Below are 6,142 nucleotides of genomic sequence, written 5' to 3' on the forward strand. Positions count from 1 at the left end.
TGGAGTTAGGGATAATATTCTGCGTATATTTCACAGCTGTTACTTTCCTTTCCTTCTGCTAAAACCAAAAGGGGATTTTTCTTAGCTCTAAGAACTAAGTTTCTAGTTAGAAACTAGAACTCTACTCTCTAAGACTATGGTCCTTAGTTGTTCCTCGCTTTCAAATCAACCCGCAGCCAGCTTCCAGCAATTTATTAAAACTACCATCTAAGTGTTCCACCAAGTTATGTCTCTGGTAGCTTCCATCCAGGTACACCAACTCCACCTGTCAGCTGTGCCTGTCTCTCCAGATTTGGGGGTGGTGTTTGCCCTAAAACCTCACTTCTGTGATGGGCCCAAGAAAACATGTTTAAGTTTGTTGAGCTTTTTCTGATTATATGTAAGAGAGTGACCACTTCCAAGTTATTTTAACTTTTGAATGTCAGTATCTTTTATAAATTAGTAAAAACCTGTGGAGCAATTAATATATACCTACTTCTATATTACTTTCAGACATATGTGCTTTTTTATATCCATGTAGTTTTCAAAATGTTTTGAATTAAGACTGACCTCAAGCCCCAATTCTCCCAAAATTGTCTCAGATAAACAAGTATCGAGCCATTGTGATGAATTATGTTTGTTCTCAGCTTATTCCATTTAATTTTCTCTTACCACCTCATTAAGATGTAAATAGCAACTCAGCTTCATAGAGAAGACAGAGGCTAAGAGAAATGGATTGTCCAGGCTGAAAGGTTAGAAAAAGGCAGAGGCTTCTCTCCTACTCAGATTTCTGACTTCAATTCCACAAAGGTCTTAACATTAGGAAAACAACACTTAAGCACTTTAAATAGCTATGAAAAATTCAAAATGGAATCTATTCAAGCCATGATTCTGTGTTAATTGTGTTCTGATGATTGTTCTCTTTCTTTGCAGTCCCACGGTAATGGAGGTGGAAGTCAGTTCTCCTTCTCTGTTATCTTGCAAGGAATGTTCCTAGGAATATTCTGTCACACCCTGGGAACATTTCATCCGTATTTGAAGCTTTTTCTAGACAAGAAAAAAGACCATTTAAAATATATGTACCACAGCTTCTGACACAGTGTTGAAATACTGCAGGCATATTAAGCAGTTTCTCCCAATCACAAAGGAAGAGTCAAGTAAGATTTGACAGCAATTTTATGAAACTGACAAAATGAATCACAATCAATTAATATGTAATGGTTTTATTTATAAGAATTTGATGGTCAAGGCTTTAAAAGTTGATATACTTCTCTCTGGAAGCAGGATTAAAGGAGTTCACTCCTGGGGAACTCACCAACACACAATCTTGAGCTGGAGAAGTCGTTACAATATTACAAAGTATCTAATTTTTGACTTTTTATTTATTAATCCCCTTCGATACATAATGGATTTTACAATAATGAGAACTTGTTTTCTAAAGGTGACAATCATTTTTCTCCATAAACATATTTGTCTTCCTTAACTATTTAGGAGTATTTGGTTCCTTTAGAGTCCATATCTGTTTTTGTCATTATGGGACATTCCAAAATTATCCTTCACTTGCCATGAGTGAGTCAATCTGTCAGTTGCATTGGTTTTGGAAACCTGTCTTCTTAGTGTTTTGTTATATTATCTTTCTATTTTTTACATGATATGGTTAAGAAATACAACCTTATAAAGTAAAAGTATATAAAAGTAGGTGTTAATTTCTCCTTTTGTTAGACCGATTATTCACTATGGGCAAATGGACTTAAGTAGGCCTTTCAGATTATTCTGTGTTTATATGTGAGTAGTGGAGTTTTCACTTTGTATCCTAGAGGGTATTATAAACATTAATTAGCTTCTATAACAATGCTGGGAAATGTAGGCTGTATTATGTCTATTTTGTAGATAAAGAACTTGCAACTTGTAATCAAGCTACGCTGAGCTAGGTACCGAAGAGTTTCTCATAAACAAGGAGATATTGTCACAGGTTTGTACTGACCAAAAAACAAAACAAAACAAAAATCAGCCATGTTTGGCTGTCATTTTCATTTGTGATTTTAAAAATTTTAACAGTAAATATTAATTTAGTTATTACTATGGGCAAAGCATTAAGCCCACCCACATTCTTTCCTGTTTCTCACAAAAGTTATTCCCTAAACACATTCTTTTTACTTACATTCACAGTTTCTCACCACCCAATTTGATCTGTAACCTTGCTTCTATCTGTTTATTATGAATTTAAGAACAGCTGGTGTTTGACTTACCAATTTCCCACCATTTATGCTTTTTATGTCATCTATTTTAACTCCAGTTTGCATGCATCTGCAAGCATTCTGAATATGAGAATTCTCTTCTCATCTTTAATCCAATTTCTTTTTATTTCCTGAAGTACCTTATTCCCATACTGTTGTGACCTTTTTCTAATACCTTCTGTGTCAACTTTCTTATACGTTCTTCCTTTCTACAGTTCCCGTTAAAAACCCTTTGATCCTCTCCTTTTCCAGTGATTATCGTATTTTCCCAAATATTTCATAGTCAAATCCTTTAACTTCTGTTTTTATGCTCACTGTGCTCATTCCCTTAGCACATATCCCTTTCTCTAACACTTGCAAAATCTTTAAAATCTAGCATACCTCAGATATCTGAATAGCCAGACGGGCTACTTCTTTCCATATCTTATACCTTTTTAATGTTTCCTGCAATACTTTAAACATTTGTCCTCTCCGTAACATTATTAGACAAGTTCCCTTCTTTAAGTTCTAATCTTTCGAAGCTTCTGACTTCCCTGGGCCTTCTTGACACTGTATTTTCTTGAGCTCTCTGACTACTCCTTCTCTGTTATATTTGCAACTCCTCTTTCTTCTCTCACCTCTAAATGCCTCATGAGGAAACCAATCCTGCCCTCTGCTCTTATAAACTGAACCTGCTCTATCTGTGAAGCTCAGCACTGCCTAGGCGGGCAGCCATGGAGCAGAATACATAGCTGTAGCCCGGATGCAGCAGATCAGAAACGATGTCTAACTAAAGCATTCAAGGAAATAGAAATAACCTTTCTTCATTTCTACTTAAATGGGCTCTATCTGAGTTTTGAGATCTCATTCAACCAATGCATGTCAATGCAAGGTTTGAATTCTGGTGCTGGTCTGTTATCTTGAATCTTCCGCCTAAGCTGGTATTTGCTGAAGGATTCATTGTGTGGTGGAATCTTTAAACAGAAATCAGTGCTGGACACCGATGAACTCGTCTTACCTCCAGTTTGCTTGTAGGTAACAGATACTTTTGTGTCCTGTCGAAGGCTATGTAGCCATTCACCATGTTTATAATCACTTGGATATGATACCCTCTGATGGGGTCTGAGGAGGCACATTTACATAGATGTCCTATAAACTCATTTCCATTCTTTAGCCTTTTAATCCCCTTCTCACCCTACCCCTCTCCCCAGCTCCCTCACCCAAACCTCTGTCTGGTGTCAGGGAATGAGACCATCAGTTTGAGACACTGAACTTATATGTTTTCTTCATCTCTGTCTCCCTGTTCACTCTGTCTGGCCCAAACGATCTTCTCTCCAGCCTCTGTGGGAAACTCAAGTCCCCAGCTCTCTTCACAGTGACATTTCTCTCACATATTGAAGTCCCTCCAATAACAGTTTAGCCTCCTGGAGATCAAAAGCAAGATTGTCCTTAATTTGTATTATTTTTTGTCATGTTAGAATCTAAGATAGACTACTCTAGCCCTTAGAATGGGGACGAAAATGGTGGCAAAGTTCATTAGAATAAAAATTATAAACTTCTATTCAGTCACATGACACCAGTTTTTATTTAGCTAGAGGCAAACTATGCTTTATATCTGCAGGCCTGTCATCATTAGAGGAGAGATAAAGGAAGCCCTGTTGTGGCTTCTCTGTGCTAACTTCCTAAATCTCTTTAGTCCATTTCCAGAGGTATTGGTGGAATCAAAATAAACCTCCTTTCCCCCTTTTCATGCCCAGGTTAACTTTGAATCTGGCAAGTAACTGAACTTTATTACCTGTGCCTCTGCAGTAACCCAGAGCTAAGATGTTTCCTCCCAAACCCCGGGCACATGACGGTCCTCAGAGAAGCTCCAGGGTCGTGGGGAAGATTGTAGCCTCTGACATGATCCCAATCCCAGCTCTGTTGATACAGCGGTGTGAGTTATGGTGAGTTACTTCCATTTCTGTGCTTCTGTTTTTACTAAGGCGTACTCACGGTCTTTGAAGTATAAAGTTATAAGAATTCATGGACTAAAACACTTAATGCAGAGGCTGGAACATAGTAAATATTCAATAAATGTTCATCACTGATATAATGAGGGTACTGAGTCTTAATAGAGTACTTGGAAAATATGAAGTATTAAAAATTGTTTGAAGTGTCACTTCAGTAATTTGAATGACAACTCTAAGGCTCAACTGAAAACTCTTTTCTAGTGACTCAAATTCTATGACTTTTTAAAAAGGTTATTGTTAGTGAGACAGTAATAAAATTAATACTTATTTCACTTTTTCATCAGCAACGAAAGAGTTCATGTATGTTTTGTGGCTCATTCAGTTGTCTATTGCTTCATACCCAACTACAGAATTCAGGTGCTTCTGATTCCGTCAGCTGGCTGGACAGGTCTTCTGCTGGTCTTTGCAGGACTCACTCATGAGGTTCCTTTATCCAATGGGTTTTCTTGTAGCTAAGCTCAACTGGGATTCTGCAATGGATGAACTTCTCTCTTCCTGTGGACTCGAGGACTCTCAACATCCACCATTTCTGAGCCTCAAGAATGATGACCTGGGTTCTTGCATGGTAGCTGGGTCCCCGGGTTGCATGTTCCATGGAGAGAATGCTTATCAAGTCTCTGCTGCATCATGTTTGCTAATGTCCCATTGGCTCAGTAAAACCACATAAACAAGCCAGGATCAACATGGGAGGGGACTAAAGAAGATGCAAAATACTGGAGGTGTGATTCATGAGCAGGTATCAATGCAACTGTGCACCCAGATTCTGGGGGTTTATAAAGCATGAAATTAGTTAAGCTGGAAAATACATTTGCCAGACTCATCTCCCCTGCATGGCTACAGGATAGAGTTGGCTAAAGGAGGTAGTCCATGAAATTGCAAGGTGGTAGGGAAGCAATTATCATTACTCTGTAAAGGTTGTTATGGTCAGATGTCATGACAGTTGAACACATAAATGCCTGCTGGGCTCCAGTTTGTCCTCGCTGTCCTCTGATCCATGCGCAGCTCGCCTTCATGTCCACAGAACCTGTTGAACAACAGTGTTTCCAACTCCATGAACCAGATGCTTGGCTCTAGACCCACTGAGTACTGATGACACAGAGGCTCAGCTCTAGACCCACTGAGTACTGATGACACAGAGGCTCAGCTTCCCAGAGATGACCCTCCAGTTTTCCTTATTGGTCCCAGTTTGGTGCATGATTGGCTTGTGTGGTGGCTGCAGAAAGACTCCTGCTTTAATCCTATCCATGTTCCATTCCCGACTTTCCAAGTTCTCCGCACAGTTGTGTAGGGCCGAACCCCTATTCTACTTTCTCCATAACACTTACTGGGGCTCTGGTTCTCTCAAGGCCTCCTGACTAATGTGGTAATAAGCTCCATATTTTTTCTTCTGGGTTAGCCTGCATACACTGTAAGGTAGGAGAAGCAATTGACTTACAGATGTGTAATTTTAACATCTGAAGTAAACTTTGTGCTATGAACTGAAAAGAAAAATAATCAAGACAAACTTTCTATGATTCTTGATAAAATACTACATGTTCATACTATTTTACCTCTCATTAGAATACTTCGTCTTTAAGTCTCATTTTTGTGATCTCTATATATTGTATGGTAACATGTGACAAAGAGTATTATGCAAACAAAAGTGAAATTCTAAGTCTTTATACAGTTCTCTCAATTTTACTTTTCAATGCTTATTAACTTTGTATGTAATGTTCTCTACTTCCTTACAAGTGTGATTTTTTCTTCTTTTAGCTGTTAAATATTATTTACCTATCAACAGCAACAAAAGTTTTCCACAATTACCAAATCATGCAATACTCTGGAGAAATACATTTGGAAACGGTGACAAAAGAAAAAGGATAGTTGGTTGAAGTTTCATTAACCTTGATATAATTTATTCCTGTCATGCATTCTTGAACTGGTTCCTCTGCAAAG

At 38.2% G+C, this 6,142-nt stretch overlaps 1 long non-coding RNA gene across 1 annotated transcript; it reads left to right on the forward strand.

Moving 5' to 3' along the window:
* The first annotated feature begins 1,870 nt into the window (after positions 1–1,870).
* Positions 1,871–4,925, forward strand: LOC108522642 (uncharacterized). Its single transcript, XR_001883557.1, has 3 exons — positions 1,871–1,951; positions 4,005–4,141; positions 4,660–4,925. It is a non-coding gene; the product is annotated as an uncharacterized LOC108522642 (long non-coding RNA).
* Positions 4,926–6,142: the final 1,217 nt, after the last annotated feature.

This window comes from Rhinopithecus bieti, unplaced genomic scaffold, assembly GCF_001698545.2.
Source record: "Rhinopithecus bieti isolate Rb0 unplaced genomic scaffold, ASM169854v2 scaffold_64229, whole genome shotgun sequence".
Classification (NCBI taxonomy): domain Eukaryota; kingdom Metazoa; phylum Chordata; class Mammalia; order Primates; family Cercopithecidae; genus Rhinopithecus; species Rhinopithecus bieti.